Below are 17,243 nucleotides of genomic sequence, written 5' to 3'. Positions count from 1 at the left end.
AACACACACACACACACACACACACACACACACACATATATGAACAACACTAAATGGACTGAGTAGGCTTGTGTGTGTGTGTGTAACAATAATCATTAAAAAGGAAGAGTTCATGAGTTAAAGAGAGTTGGGGGACATGGGAGGAGCTGGAAAGGTATGGGGGAGGTGGAAATGATGTGAATGCAATACTTAAGTAGAAAGTTCTCAAAAGAATAAGTTTCTAAGGGCACTTAGGTTGCTTCCATCTCTTAGCTAATGTGAAAAGAGCAGCAGCAAACATGGTTGTACAAGTGTCTCTACAATAGGATGAGTCCTTTGGGTATATGCCAAAGAGTGGTATAACCGGGTCATATGGTAGGTTCATTTTTAGTGTTTTAAGAGTTCTCCACACTGTTTTCCATAGGGGTTGCACGAGTTTGCAATCCCACCAGCAGTGGATGAGCATTCCCCTTTCCCCACATCCTCGCCAGCATTTGGTATCATTTGTTCTCTTGATCCTAGCCAGTCTGATTGGGGTAAGGTGATACCTTAGGGTGGTTTTAATTTGCATTTCCCTAATTATTAACAATGTTGAACACTTTTTGAGATGTTTCTTAGCCATCTTTATTTCCTCCTTTGAGAACTCTCTGTTTAGATCTTTAGCCCATCTTTTAACTGGATCATTTGGTTTCTCGATTCTTTGTTTTTGAGTTTTTTTATGTATTCTAGATGTTAAACCTCTGTCAGATGCGTCACTGTTGAAGACTTTTTCCCATTCTGTGGGTTTTCTCTTCACTTTTTTGGTTGCTTATTTTGCTGTACAGAAGCTTTTAAGATTAATGAGGTCCCACTTGTTGATTGCTGACCTTAATTCCAGAACAATTTTGTCAGATTTAGAAAATCCTTTCCTACATCTATATCTTGTAAGTTACTGCCAATATTTTCTTCTAATAGTTTCAGGGTTTCCAGTTTCACATTGCGGTCTTTGATCTATTTGGAGTTGACTTTTTGTGCAAGGTGAAAGATAAGGATCTAGTTTCATTCTTCTACAGGTGGAGAGCCAGTTTTGCCAGCACCATTTATTGAAGATGCCGTCTTTCCTCCAGTGTGTGTTCTTGGAACATTTGTCAAATATCAGGTGGCTGAAATTGCGTGTACTTGGGTTTGGATTGTCAATGATGCTCCATTGATCTATGTGTCTATTTTAAATTTGAATTAAAAAAGAAGTCATAGATTTGAGAATGCAGCTAAATTGGTGCCTTAACATTTGGCAGACTGGGAGAATGTTGATAGTTTGTATCCAGTAGGGAACAAGGTGTAACAGTAACGCTGGAATATGCTTAGACTGAAGGAAAACCCAAGGAGTGTGCACTCTACCACTAAAAGTGGTAGGAACAGTAAAACAAAATGGTGAGTGAAGTCCTCTGGAGGCTGGTGTGTCAGGTGTGCTTGGCAGATGCCACTCACACATGCCATCCCGGCGTCCAGCAATCTGGTGACTGTAGATGGAGAACAAGAAACTCGGGACTCAGAGAATTCAGGCTGAATTACCCATCTGGCACTGCAAACACAGATACGTTCAACTTCAAGAAACCTAATCTAACCATAAGTCAACACAAGTCTTCATTTCTCATCATTCTGTGGCAGGAAGTAACCCTGCTGAAGGCACCAGGATCTCGGGTTTCTTGATTTCAAGTTGTGTTTTTCTCCACAAAGACAAAACCTTCCATGTTGGAGAAAAGCTCAGTAAGGGTGTTTTAAAGGTAAAACATTCCACCCTTCAGGGAAGCTCCTTAAGCTTCTGGAAATCCCTGAGACTGACCAGAGTCACTAGGCCCCACCTTGCCCAAGCTTATGTAAGCAGAAAGGTCAGGGGAGAGCCTCTCCCAGAGCAGACAAGCTGTCTGACAAAGAGCCCAGCCAAGCTGCCTGGAAGAGGTTCAGGTGAACTGAGCCCCCCGTGGTTTGTGCAGTGAGCTTCAGGCTGCCTGCTTTTGTCACCCATGCTGGGGTCGGGTTTGGGGAGATGCAGATGTTTCAGTCATTTCTGCTCCTGTAGGGAACCCCTCACCCATAATCCTGTAAGTAACCCCAATAAAACTCCCCAGTTCACCAAGATGGATCTGGGGATCTGTCGTCTGTTTCCTATCTTGGATAGTGCTGGTTCATGTCTCCTCCAGGGAAGGAGTCACACAATAGCAGTTAACAGTCTGCTACTTTTAAACTTATTTATTTGTCTGTTTTTATGCCAACTTACTGCATTTAGTATCAATAGTATAATTCTTGTTGGTTAATCATTAGCAGCAGCAGAGGACTTTGAGATAGCTGTAGGTAACAAGAGAGACTATTTCTTCTTTCCACCTTCCCCGACAAAGTGGGTCATCACCAGAGCCCAACCACACTGACACTTTGAAATTGAACTTTCAGACACCAAACTTGTAAGAAATAAACAGGTCGCTCAAGCCACCCAGAATTTGGCGTTTTGTTACAGCAGCAAATTGACTGTTAAATAAATCCACTTTAAATCAGTGGGCGGAGAACAGAACAGATAAGAACGAGAAACAATATAACGGGTATTTCAAATTAAGCGTCCTTTAGGAGAGACAGAAAATAACAAAACAATAATGTGATAAATCTTTATGAAGCAAAAGTTACAGGTGATTCAAAAAACAGGGGCTTTAGAAAACAAGCTTCAGTCAGAGAGCAAGTGTGTAGTAGAATTCAGCACATGTAAGATCTACATCAAAAAATGCACTTTAAAAATTCATGAGGACCAAGCCTAGAAATCCTTTCCTTTCCAATCTCGCTTTAGTCGCTACATTGTAACTCCAGCCTAGATTCCAATATGGCTTTCATAAAAACAGGAGGCTACTCTGTAGGCTATAAATTTCCTGATGCAATTAAAAACTACTGCATTTAATATTATTTATCTGGTTACTAAACTTTTGGTGCATTACTAAATTTTATAACTGACATGACAATCTTGTCTTTATCACTGTCTTGCTAATAGCAACCTTTTAATAACCATCCTCCGAACATCGCATGTTTTCTCTCTCACAGCTGATAAAATCTTTGAATCCTTAGACATGTGTGTTTCAATAGGAAAATCCATAGAGGTCGGGAAACTAATAAATGGTCATGTTGTGGGAAAGCTTCTCAGGAGGAAAGATAGACTGCAGTGATATTAAGATGGAAAGGGGGAAAACGGAGTGGGAAAGGTTAAATGGGGTAGAAAATGGGAGGGCAGGGCAGAGGAGGGAGCATGGGGAGGGACAACCAACGCTAAAGGCTTTAGAAAAAGCTGTACGGAAACCAACCACTACAGAAGCTTCTTAAAGTATATACATGTGCATTATAGAACGAGATTAAAAGGAGTTACTTTAGAACAGAGGGACATTGTCCCTACGAGACACCATAGGTTAGCAAAGAAAAGGCCCAAGGGCAGGGATGGACTGCCTTTTATAAAACTGTTCACCAGGGGTCCCATGGACCCTCATAACAATACTGACCATTGCCACTGGTCTTGGTTACCCACCAGAACTTGGTAACAACCTACTGCTGAAGAAACTATCTACGTGAGTTGTAGAACAAACCAAGAGAAATCACACTGGTACTAACCCCAAAGCTTCAGCTCTACTGGCTAGCTTTCTTGGTGCTGAAAGGTGCTATGCGTGCTGCCAGGAAAGAGGGGTGACCATTGGGCTCGCCCAGCTATGAATCCTGTGATCTACAACAACTGGTCTAGCAGGATATGCTCACTGATACAAGAGTGACACAAATGTTATCAGGGAAACTAATCACATTCTGATTGAATTGGAGGTCCACTTCACAAGCTAGAGCCCATATCTGACACTGATATCAGGCCTAGGAACCTGTGGCTAGATAGGTCACAGAGAGCCTACTAATACTATTCTGCTAAATACTCATAGTAGTAAACCAACTCCTCATGACTTATTGTTATACACATAGATTAATGTGTCTCTCAAATCTCACCAGAGAGGCTTCCTCATACAGCAGACAGTGATTAACACAGAAACCCACAACTTGCCAACATGCAGAGACTAAGAGACTGCAGCGCTTATCCCTGAATAGGACATCTGTATTAACTGCTGCCTCCTAAGGCTCAGGGGTCATTGCAGAAGAGAGAGCAGCAACGTTTTTGAGAGTCAGAGGTGGTGGATGATCACAAGAAACAGAGTTCTCCAGACAGCTTGTCAGTTACTCATATGAACTCCTAACAAGTGGTGACAGCATGCACAAGGTCCGTGTAAACTCAATCCAGATAAAATCCCAGCATAGACTTGGGGAAGTATGTAAAAAACTCCAACACAACCTAAGGAACTTTTAGCAACTGATGGCTTCTGGGAGTGGGGAACACTCCAGGCCCCAGTGGATGACTCCACACCAAAGGACACTTGTGGACACAAGTTTGACTTGATAGGCCTTAAACATAGGACTTACTTAAACACGAATGTGTGAAATTGGGCTGGGGGTGGCAAGGGGCATGCAGATAGGGCAGAAGGTCTAAGCATAACCAAAATATAGTGTATGAAAATCTTTAAAATTTAATGAAAATTGTGTTTAAAAAACCCCTCAATTTGAAACAAATTTCACAGAAAGTACCACTTTACAGAAAGTATCAGATGATTTCACAGAAGTCTACAAATTCTTTCAAGACTCTATTCTGTCAGTACTGTGTAGATTTCTTTTTCAAAGTAGAACACTGACTCTTAAACCAAATAAACAAATCAAGAAAGGTGTTAATAACATCACATACAATATTAATTGTAAAATTTTACAAAACATAAGCAAACAGAACCAGTGCCAAATTTGTAATAAAAATAATCACAATAATAGCAATATACTCTGGTCAATTGGAATCTATGTGAAGAACATAAAGTTGCTTCAAGACTCTAGACTTCCAGTTTGGGAGTTTAGAACTGAAAGGAATTAACTGTTTTCATCAGCACCTGGGTTTATGAACACATGTTATGAGGCTTCAAACTCTAAAACAACTAGTTTAAGTGTGCATCTGCTTTATCAGCTAGATGTCCAGCGAACATCGGCATGCCTTAGCAGTGCACACCCCTAGCACCAAGTTTGTTTCCCAAGGCAAACCCCCATAACTGGGACTCCTTGGAGAACTGATAGATGCCATTTTGGGGGCAGGGAACATTTAAGATGAGCCTGGAATGTCTTATGGTATTAAAATAAAGGATGTACTTTAAAAACATGATGGTTAGGAAGGAAAATAAAATGGAGCTTAGCAAGAGAGAGAGGAGCGCTCTCATAGTAAAACTCCTGTAAGTAAACAGGAGAGGAGAGGGGAAGCATGAACTCACCATTTGGCACATGCTGCCATAATAACTGCAGGAGAAAAGTCCCACTAATGAGTGTTAATTTGAGTGAGCAAAAGCTTGAGCAGAAACAGAGCTTAGATCTTTTCAAAAATTTGTGTGGTTGTTTGGTTATCTACTGTAAAAGATAGGTGCCCTGTATCCTCTGGATTGAAACATTCCTTTGTGGAGGGAAACTAGGACACTCATGAAACTCACAAGAGAATTATATAAGGTTCCTCTTCAGGGTTATGTAAGGACTGAAAAAGTGTAGAGTAAGAAATTCTTCAGAACTTCAGCAGAGCTGCCCAGGAATCATACAGAGAACTCCACGAGTTATCGCCCATGATGGGGTGGAGGGAGCTCTTAGGTGATATAGCTGCCTGAGTCACCCATGGTCTGAAAGTAACCTCTCCCCATGTTCCTTTAAATAGTCAATAAATCAAATGGTTCATGAAGGGAGGTTTGGATGGAACTGTTTCTTTTGTCTCTCATTGGTATCCTGTGGGAAAGACTCTCAAAATATGGATACAATGAACTAAAGACTTTTACCTAACGTTGTAAGCAAAAAGTTACTCTTTATAATATAAACAAGCTCACTGAGCCTGGTGCTCCTCTTGTTCCTCAGGACGCCTCCTCACCCTCCACCCAAGATAGTGTAACATAGAGTATGGATGTGCATTTGCATGTTTTACACATCAAAGCGTGGGGCTGCATGCTCTTCTCATGGTGGACAATGAGCAAAATCTGTTTGTTGCTGTGAGTGTGATATTCTAGGCCTCGGGATAAAAGGGGAAGATTATCTGATAAGATAAGGGTTGGTCCTGATTTCTACTTCCCCATTTCATGCTGGAGATGCTATGTCAATAGAAGAATGATTCAGGCCCTGGCTCAGTTCCCAGAGACATCTGAAGAATGGGTGCTCTGACGTTAGGAACTGCATTTGGCCTTTAAAATTAATGCAGAGTCAGGCGCTACATTAAGCATCACCATAATGTAGTTTAGTAATGCCTCAGTACCTATCTGGATGAGTAGACATTTGTTCACATCTCCCCAGGAAAAGTTACATTGGGTAGAAGAGTAACTTTATAATAGAAAATGTTAATAGAAACTATGTGAACAATAACCAATGTCAACATCTTTAGTCTCAAGACTTGATCATCAAGAACCCCAGGGTATGACCCACTGAGAATGTCAGTGCAGGGAAGCCTTCATGGGATGTTCCTTCTGAAGACATATTGGCTCAGGCCAATGACTAGAAAATTCATAGTAGGAAAACATAAAGAAAAATATTTCCATGCAATAAAAAATGTGTTAATTGCACTAATTGATTAAATTAACTTTACTCCAAATTAAGGAATATTTGAAAAATACTTGAGTAGTAATCATTAGATGTTGAATGTTGAGGACAATCAGGAAAGACTGCAGAGTTCTCCCCACAGGACAATAATGAGATCTAGCAGCCCACTGCAGAGTAGAATCCTGGGTAGGATCCTGGGAAAGAGGAAAGAACACCAGAAAATAAGTAGAGGAGAGCCAAGCAGCTTCAAGCATCATAGCTGGCTTGGTGGACAGTGGTCATTTCCTGGTTCCGGTCATTTTACTACAGGAATGTAAGAAGTTAGCGTTCCTGGGAGGTGAATGAGGGAAACTGTGCCATGTCTGAAAATTTCCAGTAAGTTTCAATTGGGATCCAAACAAAAGTGCAAAGAGGAGACCCAACATACAAAGTAGATGGAGATAATGCAGTTTGGGGCACAGTAAGGAATGTGCCCGTATACACTGCCGCAAACTAAGGGGAAATCTGATCCCTTTCTCATGATCTCCCTGCCCTCCTTCCTTCTTTCCCTTCTTCCTTCATTCCTTCTTTCTTTTTCTCTCCCTCACTCTTTTCCCTTCTCTTTCTCCATTTATCTATATTTCTATCTTTCCATCTCTCCCTCCTCCTCCTGCTCCTCCTCCTGCTCCTCCTCCTCCTCCTCCTCCCGTCTTGTTCCTTTCTGCCTTCTTTTTATGTTTGGTGAGGAAACTCATCCCATACCAGAATGTTTGTACAACCTGGTCTTTTCAGAGCACTTTGAAAACTGTCATCCTTAAGAGGAATCGATAAACAATTCTCTGATTAAAATCGAGCCTGGTAGTAATTTGTTTCCATTTGACCGGCACAGTCTTTTTCAGTTCTGGGCCAGGTTTAGTTCTACATGGCAAACTGACTGGGGCCTCCATAATCAATACACATTTACTTCCACCAAGGAGCAGAGGGAAGGGGAGCACCTAAGAGCTGAGAGAGTGTTGGAGTTTGGACAAGGTTTCAAGAAGGTGAAGAAATAAACAGAAATGGTAAAATGTTTCAGAAAGTGTTTTGGTTGTTATATTTGCTTATAACAAAATGAACAATTGATAATGGTCAACATAGATTAGATCTGTTTCTTGGAAACACTGTATTTTTAAAACATGATCTCTGAAATAAAAAATCATAAACTGATTTGAATCCTTTGACTTACGAAATTTAGGACAACATCTAATATTCTTACTGTATGTGGGTACATTTGTGTTTTGTGGGAAATGGGGGCTGACACTGAGGTCAGTTGTCTGTCTCCTCATAATATCCTTTGTAAGATTTCCAACTGTTTTTCCATCACCAACCAGCACCATCATAGAAAGAATTCTGTCTGTCATCACCTCACAGTGAACCCTGCTCTCAACGTAATCAGATAAGTGGAATATAAAGGAAAGGTTAATCTATCACCTTACACAATTACTGGGCAGTATCAGTTGCTTCTCAAGAACACACACAGCCTAGTTAAAGGAAATGATGGGACACAAATGAAAAGCCTATGTTCTGTCATCCATGAAAGCGCACGCAGGTCACTAAGTGCCTGAACTTGTTAGTCTTGGAATGAATTAACATGTGCAAAGTATTCCATCCCTAAAGTTAGAAAGGTTCGCTGTTTTGCTAAATTTGGACACTGACTATAAAATAATGCAATTTCACTGTCTTTGAAATTCGGTTCCGTGTTTAGTGGCACATTGACACTGCAGTCAACACTTTTAAAACTTATTTATTGTGTCTGATTCAGTTAGATATTATTTTCTTTATATATCAGAGTTGAGAAATAGTGCTTCTAAATATATGTCTACAGGTTGCGTATTTTATGCATTTACCTACTATCCTGAAAAGTACAACTTACATTTGGAGCTGTAGTTAAAAGATGTTTTGAGAATTTATACCTGTATACAAGTAATGTGTTCTGATGAAATCCACCCCTTCCCCTTCCAAGTCTTCCCCATGCCCCTTCCACATTTCCCTCCAACTTCTTGTGCTTTCTGTTTTTTCAAACTCACTGAGTCCACTTACTGTTGCCTCTCTGTGCATGGGTGTAGGACCATATACTAGAACATGGGTAGTCCCCACCGCCAAGGCTCAGGGGTCATCCTGGAAGAGGCAAGAGAAAGATTATAAGAGCCACAGGAAGTGGGTGACTACACGGAAGTAGTCTTTTCGAGACACAGCAAGACTATGCACACATAGCTCATGGTGGCTGTGACTGCACAAGACCTGTGCAAGATCAAGCTAGAGCGATGGTCTTCAAGATCACAAGCCCCAGTTCATGCTGAGTTTTTCCCAGGAAAAGAAAGACAGCAGGAAACCTGATGCTCATAAACCAGCTCTAATCCAGGTTTGGGTGCTACTATACCCAAGAAATTCAAGATCACAAGCCCCAGTTCATGCTGAGTTTTTCCCAGGAAAAGAAAGATAGCAGGAAACCTGATGCTCATAAACCAGCTCTAATCCAGGTTTGGGTGCTCATGTGTTAATGTCACTAAAATTATTTTTATCTTGTGAATCAGTGGACACTTTATCTGTCCCTATTTTAACCCCTGGAGTCAGCACATACCTGGACCTAAAAATAGCAATGCTAAATGGATTCACTTCCCCAGGACCTCTGTTGTCATAAACTCTACAGCTCAGAGGTCCTCTGTTCCCAGACTCCAGTCTCTGATTCACACTTGAGCTTCATTGCTGTTCACTGGCTTGTTCATCAGTACAAGGAAGGTGAGAGGTCTGACGACAACCGCCTCGGAAGGCCATCTATTACTCCTCTGTCAGTCGTAGGGCAGCAGATTTTCTCCCACTCAGGAGGCTGACTGTCTTAGTTACTTTTCTGTTGCTGTGATAAAGCACAGTGGCCAAGGGAAATTACAGAGGGGGAGTTTATTTAGCTTGTGGTTCCAGAGGAATCAGCGCCCATCATGGCAGGGAGGCATGGAGGCAGAGGTGGCTGGAGTAGGAGCAGAAGCTAAGTGCTCACAGCTTCAAAGAGGCACAAGAAACAGAGAGTGACTGGAGATCTGGCAAGGCTCACAAACTCTCTAAGCCCACCCCCAGTGACATGCTTCCTGCAGCAAGGCCACACCTTCTAAGACCTCCTAAAACTGTGCCACCAATTGGGGACAAAATGTCCAAATAATTGGAGCCTATGGGACACATTCTTATGCAAACCACTACACTGATTTCACTGTAACCATTTCCCTTTCTGATCAGAAGCTTTTTAATTTCTATTCGGTCCCATTTGTCAGTTGTTGCTATTTCCTGAGCCCTGATAATCGTATCTAGAAAGTCCTCGATTATACCAAAATCTTCAACTGTCCCCTCTGATCCCCACAGTCTCAGAGCTTCAGGTCATACTTTGGGGTCCTGGATCCATTTTGAATTGATTTTTGTACAGAGCAGCCTAGGAGGTGTCCCTGAACAGACGACTGGAACAAAACACATGTGGTACATGTAACTATGGAGATTTATTCGGCCACAAAGAAGAAGGCAATTATGTCATTTGCAGGAAAATGGATGGGAGTTGAGATCACCATATTAAATAAAATTAGCCAGAATCAGAGAGACAAATATTGCATGCTTTCTCTCATACAGAATTCCTAGATGTTCTATATGTAATGTGCATGTGTGTAATATGATATAACATTGCATGCACATGCAAAGAGAAGTTGCAGAAGGTCATAATTCATTGATGCCCTTAAACAAAAGTGTCAATAGAAACACTGCCATGTTCAATGACTACACCCAATTTTTAAAAAAGAATACTTGTAACTTTTCTGAAGAGAGCACTCAGAAGGGAAGTATAATCTTTGGTAGGAGACAGAAACAAGGATGGGGGAGACCTGGGCTTGAGTACATGCAGAGTCGTCTCCTCAGACAAGGCACAGCGGGCAGTGTCTTGCTCAGGCTTGTCAGTGGAATGATTTTGCAATGCTTCAAGACACTGAGAATGTGACCATGGTCCTACCCCTGGCCTTTGGTGGATTTAGGGCAGAGGAAGTGTGGTTTAGCACGGGAGTGGTGAATGGGGGGGTGGGCAACTTCTACCACATGTGCTCTGGATCTCACTTGTAAACAAATCTGACCATAAGCTTGACCCTGCCATTCACAGACACCAGGTAGATACCTACAGAGTCTGAAAACCGCTCTGGAACACTGCTGTGTTATTTGAGTTTTTAAACTTTTAAACAACACATATTTGTGGTTTGAAGGCGGTGTCCCCATAGGCTCAAGTATTTGAACACTTGGTGAGTTGGTGGCATTGTTTTTGCATGTTCAGGAGGTGCACCCTCCCTGGAAGAAGCACATCAGTGGGGGCAGGATGTGAGAGTTCATTGCCATGTCCTGTTTCTAGTATCTGTCTCTCTCTACTGCCTGTGCCTGTCTGAACATGGGAGGCAGCTGCCTCCTGCCCCATGCCTCCCCAACATGATGGACTCTTATCACTCTGGAACTGTAAGCCATATAAACTCTTCCTTTTATAAGTTGTTTTGGTCATGATAGTTTATCACAGCAACAGAAAGTAATACAGAAGTATTCATCTCTTAATCCTAGAACTTGATCAGCTCTGCGAGTTCTGTGGTATGTGTATGTCTGTATGTCTGTGTCTGTGTGTGTGTGTGTGTGTGTATGCCTGTATGTGTGTACATGCTCATGTATGTATGTGTGTGCTGCATGCCTTTCTCTTCTTGAGGGCATCAGATCCTACAATGGAAATATATTCAAACTTGAAGTGAGTGATTGCACAGCCCTGGACATCTGAGCTCTGTCTTCCAGTCTGACTTCCATCTCATTGCCATGGATAAACATCCAGTCACTCACGTGAATCTGAAAAGCAGAGATAGTTTTTCAGTCCTCTTCACGTACTGCGTGAGGAGTCATCCATTCTTTTTGTCCCTATCTCCTAAACATTCCTTGAATCTGTACAAGGCTACTGATTCATGAAATCTTAATTTTTCAGTCTAACTCTCCTTGTATGTGACCTGGTGAGTGTCATTCTTTCTGGTTCAGCAGCATGTGGACTGACTTTTGTCCCATTCTAGAGTCTCCAGGGCAGAGTCCATTTGTTGCATGGTTAGACCCCTAGCCTTCCATAATAACAACTGCAATGATTCTCCATTTGTGGTGGTTTGAATGAAAATGCCTCCCATAGGCTCCAAGTATTTGGGCATTTTGTCCCCAGTTGGTGGTGCTGTTTCGGGAGATCTTAGAAGGTGTGGCCTTGCTGGAGAAAGCACTTCATTGGAAGTGAGCTTAGAGAGTTCTTAAGCCTTGCCAGATTCCCAGTTGCTCTCTGCTTCAAGATATGAGCAGTAAGCTTTTGCTAATGTTGCTACCTCTGCCTCTGTGCCTCCCCACCATGATGAACTCTTTCTCCTCTGTAACCTAAAACTAAATAAACTATTCCTTTTATAAGTTCCCTTGGTCACAGTATTTCTATCACACCAGAAGAAAAGTAACTAATGCAGCAATTGGTACCAGGAGTGAGGTGCTAACTATCAGTAACCTGACCATGTGAGTTTTTGGAAGAATGTGGAAGGCTTCCGAAGTTTGGGCTGTTGAGTGCTGTAGGCAAAGGTTAATGGGCCATTCTAGTAGGAGCCTGGAAGAAAGTTGTGCTGAGAACAATGTAGCCCCAGAGGAAAATAAGGTCTTAAGCAGCAATTGGGATATTTTGGCAAAGAATCTGCTTGCAGTCTACCCAATACTAAAAACCTTGCCTGAGGCTAAGTTGAAAAGCAATGGACTAATTTCTTTGGCAGAGTATATTTCAAGACAGCCTAACTTAGAAATGGTGCTGTGGCTATTAATGGTGAATATTATGCAGATCTATGGTGAAAAAGAGCAAAATGGGAAAGGGGCAGAAAAAGAAAACAGAATGTACAGTGTGGCTGGAAAAAGAGCACCGGGAAGGCAAATGTGGGAGCCAAGGCGTGTGCTGGAGAGGATCCCTTTGACGAGGACACTGAAGTGATTAGGAAGAGGCCTAGAGATTTTCACTGAAACAGTGGAGAGAGCGCCTCCACAGAACACCACACCCCGCTAAGCCTCCTAACAACACCACACCCACACAACACCACCCCCAGCTAAGCCTCCACACAACACCACACCAAGCTAAGCCTCCACACAACACCACACCCAGCTAAGCCTCCACACAACACCGCACCCAGCTAAGCCTCCACACAACACCACACCCAGCTAAGCCTCCACACAACACCGCACCCAGCTAAGCCTCCACACAACACCACACCCAGCTAAGCCTCCACACAACACCGCACCCAGCTAAGCCTCCACACAACACCACACCCAGCTAAGCCTCCACACAACACCGCACCCAGCTAAGCCTCCACACAACACCACACCCAGCTAAGCCTCCACACAACACCACACCCAGCTAAGCCTCCTAACAACACCGCACCCAGCTAAGCCTCCACACAACACCACACCCAGCTAAGCCTCCAGCTTGTGGAAGAAAAATGCTGAAGGGTTTTCTACTAGAAAAAACACTGAAGAGAAAAGCTTCTAAAGTTGATGAAGCAGGCCGGGGTCCATCCCAAACTTGCAGTCAAATGTGGCAATGTTGCTCACCTGGTGCTTGTGCATGAAAGAGGCAAAAGTGAAGGGCTCATCAGCTCTTCCTTTATGGTTTCAGAAAGTTGTTGAGGCCATGCAGCATGCAGCAGGAGCATCTCTCCATAAAGAATACCCTGAAAGGGCCTTTGTGTGAGGCTGTGACAGTGAAGCCTGGTTGCCAATGGAGACCTCAAGAAGATGTCCAAGTTGCCAGTGCTATGAGATGTCTGTCAAGGAGAGCTGCATACAGGGACTGGTACCAGCCAAGAGAGAGATATATGTTACATACAAAAAAGCTGCAGGGGCTGAGCCATCTAAGCCCTTTGGAAGTAAAGTCCCAAAGGTTGGATGTGGAGTTACTGGTTTTGGTGTTGGCCCTGCTGGTTTTCAGTCTTGTATTTTAGTCAGTATTTCTTCACTGTGCCCCCATTCCTCCTTTTTGGAATAGGAATGTATATTTTGGTTCCATTGTATGTTGGAGGTATGTAATTTGTCTTTTGAGTTTATAGGAGCTCATAGCTAAGAGATTGCCTTGAGTGTCAGAAGAGACTTTGGACTCTGAACTTTTCAATAGTATTGAGGCTAGTAAAGATTATAGGGATGTTTGAAGGTAGACTAAATGCATTTTGCAGTTTATATGGTCATGAGCCTCTGGGGGCCAGGGAGTAGAATGTGGTGGCTTGAATGATTATGTCCCTCCATAGGCTCCAAGTATTCAGGCATTTTTGTCCCCAGTTGGTGGCACTGTTTTGGGAGGTCTTAGAGGGTGTGGCCATGCTGGAAGAAGCATGTCACTGGGGGTGGGCCTAAAGAGTTCTTAAGCTTTGCTAGATCACTAGTGACTCTCTGATTCCTGCTTCAAAATGTGAGCTTATGTTTCCACTCCTGTTAGGGCCACCTCCTGCCACCATGCTTCTCTGCCATGATGAAGTCTAATTCTCCTTAAGCTCAAATATATTCTTCCTTTTATAAATCACCTTGGTCATAGTGTCTTATCATGCCAGCAGAAAAGCAACTAATATACCATTCTTAATTTAAACTAACTTTCCCATTTCATTTTATTCTCTGGGATAAAATACTCTGATTCCTTCCTCTAAAAAGATGTTATTTTACATCTCTGTGTTCTTGTGCTTTCTGTCTCTTTTTGGAAATGTCCATGACCCATACCCACTGTTTTCAACCTTTTTTTTTTTTTCATTTAAGCAGCCTTCAGACCCAGCTGGGCTATTAACTCCTTTGAGAGCCTGCTCTGACCGACCTCTCTTTCCTGCACCGATGCGCAGCTTTATTCTTTCCCCTTGTACAGTCTGTCATTCTTTTCTCCCTCATGCCCAGGTCTGAAGTATCTTGAAATCAAGACTGCATTGCATATCTATACCTAACCAACTTCTACCATGGCAGACTACCCCAGCAGAGTGCCATAAAAAATGTTTTGTGCATGAAACTAGCCTGAATTTGAGATTTTCAGAACTCTTTTCTGACTGAAGACATTAAAAGTTATTGAGCAATTTAATTGCCGGGGGGGGAAGCACTTCTCCCTGAAGAGTCTGTGGTTACCAGTAATGCTCAAATGCCCCTCTCCATAAAGTGTCTTTTGTGCCATCTCTTTCTGTGTTTCCACTATTAGACAATTGTGGGCCAATGCTCCTTCACAGCATGCAAGCTTTTTTAAATTAATAAATAGGAGTCTTTACCTACCAATGCATCTCTTTCTTAGAGAATACATAGACAGTCCAAGATTGCATACAAATGATGCAAGCCAGAATTGTAGAGCAGGATGCTTCAACAGACTCTAAAATGCTCACAGAGACAATTTCTATGATTTAAGAATCCCCTTTAGAGAAGAAGAGTAGAAAAAAGAAGGTGTTGAAATTCATGTGACATGAAAGCTGAGGTGGGGGCTGACTAGGGAAAGGAAGGAGCTAGAAAGTGACAGGAAAAAGCTGGAAAGTGACAGGGAGCTATGGGGGCAAGTGGGGGAGAAGAATCAAGGAAACAAAGTTTAATTATATACACATGAAGATGCCACGATGAGTCTCAACACTTTCATACTAACAAAACATTGTGTGGTGGCACAAGTCTTTAATCTCAGCACTTGGGAGGCAGAATCAGGCAGATCTCTGTGAGTTCAAGGCCAACCTGGTCCACATAGTGAGCTCCAGATTAGCCAGGACTGCATAGTGAAACTCTGTCTCAAAAAACAAAATTTGAAACGAATTTTTAAAGAGTCCACTTAAGAGAAACAAGAAATTTTCTTCCACATAAAGAGCAATTGTGTTAGAAACGTGGATCAATTCCACAATCACTCACAGTAATTACGTTTACTAGTGTGCTAAACTAGAAGCTGAAATTTCCAGATATTTTCTCTGGGACTGTAAAGAAGCTTTTCTGTACCAGAAGCTGCATTACTAGGCAGCCACGTTGTAGTTTTTCACCAGAATGCCTTCCTTCCTCTTTAGTGAGGCTCATCCTTTCAAACTGCATATGTAAGCTTAAAACCGTTCACTACATGTGTTCTTCAAAATGTAATTCAGACCAAAACAGGACAGATAGGTTAACACATAATAACGAATTATGCTTAAATAGTCTCACTAGTAAGAACTCCTTGATATGGCACAGAAAATATAGCAATAAATCACATTTCATTGTCTTAATTCCATTAAGTTTTGAGAATGAGAATAGAATCCAATGTACAGAATGCTGTAGGGGAATGGAAAAAAAATGTCTAGGATTCTTGTTTAAAGATATTTTCAAGTCACACCATTTTGATTTGAGTAAGGTAGCCTGATGCTTAATTCTTCCACATTTTAAGAAATATCCATCTTCTAAAAATCAAGACTAACCCTTGGGGAGGAAAGGATTTGTTTATTCTTACATCTCCCAGGTCACAGTTCATCACTTAGGGAAACCAAGGCAGGAACTCAGGGCAGGAACCTGGAGGCAGAAGCTAAAGCACAGGCCATGGAAGATTGCTACTTACTGACTTGTTACTTGTGTTCAACCTGCTTTCTTATACAGATTAAGACCACTTGACTAGGGGTGACACTGCCCACAGTGTGCTGGGCCCCTCGAAATAACTCAACAATCAAGAAAAATTCCTCCTAGAAATGGCCAAAGGTCAATCTGATAAAAGAAACTCTCCAGATGAGGTTCCCTCTTCCCTGGTGTGTCAAGTTGAAACTATCCAGCACAATAATTTAAATTATTTTTAAGTTCTTAATAGATGTCATAAGTCAGAGAATTAAGTGCTCACTTCATTCTGAAAAATTGGAGGGGAAAACTTTAGATCTTGACAATACAAAGATAAGCAAGCAATATTATACTTATAAGTTTCTAGAATGCATTAAGGTAAAAACATGTCTAGTTGATAAATTTCAAATATACAATCTGTGAACTGAATGAGGTCACGATATAGATAAACTTGTGAAGCCTTTTGATGCAATGCAAAAAGAATGCACATGGCTTAGATATGTAAGAGTCTTGAAAATTTCAATTTGATCCTTGCCGTCAGCCCATCTCTTTCTAAAGTCCGTTAAGAGAATGAATGGCAATTTAAAAATATTTGTACCCATTGGCCAAATGATTTGACTTATTAGAGCCATTTATTGGGTGATATGGATTTAAACAGTGTGAAAACCATCACACTGTTACTAATCACACTTTTATTAATGACATCTAAATTTCAAACTGTACGTTTAAATTTTAAACTTTGGAGATGGAATGTCCATTGATTAAAAATGTACTGCTGTTTTAAAACACTTGTTCCCCAGGAATATCCAGTAAGTGGGACAAGATAGTAAAACAGTCTTGATAATCGTATTCAGTCAAGCAGTATAGAGCACTGTGTTTACTGCAAAAATCTAATTCTGTGTGTAAACACAGAGGAAAAATGTATGAAAAAATAAACTGAAGTAAAGTAGTTACATCTTAATATGGAAACTACTTCTTTTGTTACATTTTGGAACTTAAAATTTCTTCTTGGATTGAAATGCACTTTTCCCAAATCAATAAAAAATTTCTTA

Source organism: Nannospalax galili, unplaced genomic scaffold, assembly GCF_000622305.1.
Source record: "Nannospalax galili isolate Female #2095 unplaced genomic scaffold, S.galili_v1.0 scaffold503, whole genome shotgun sequence".
NCBI lineage: Eukaryota > Metazoa > Chordata > Mammalia > Rodentia > Spalacidae > Nannospalax > Nannospalax galili.
Note: the sequence above shows the minus strand (reverse complement) of the source record.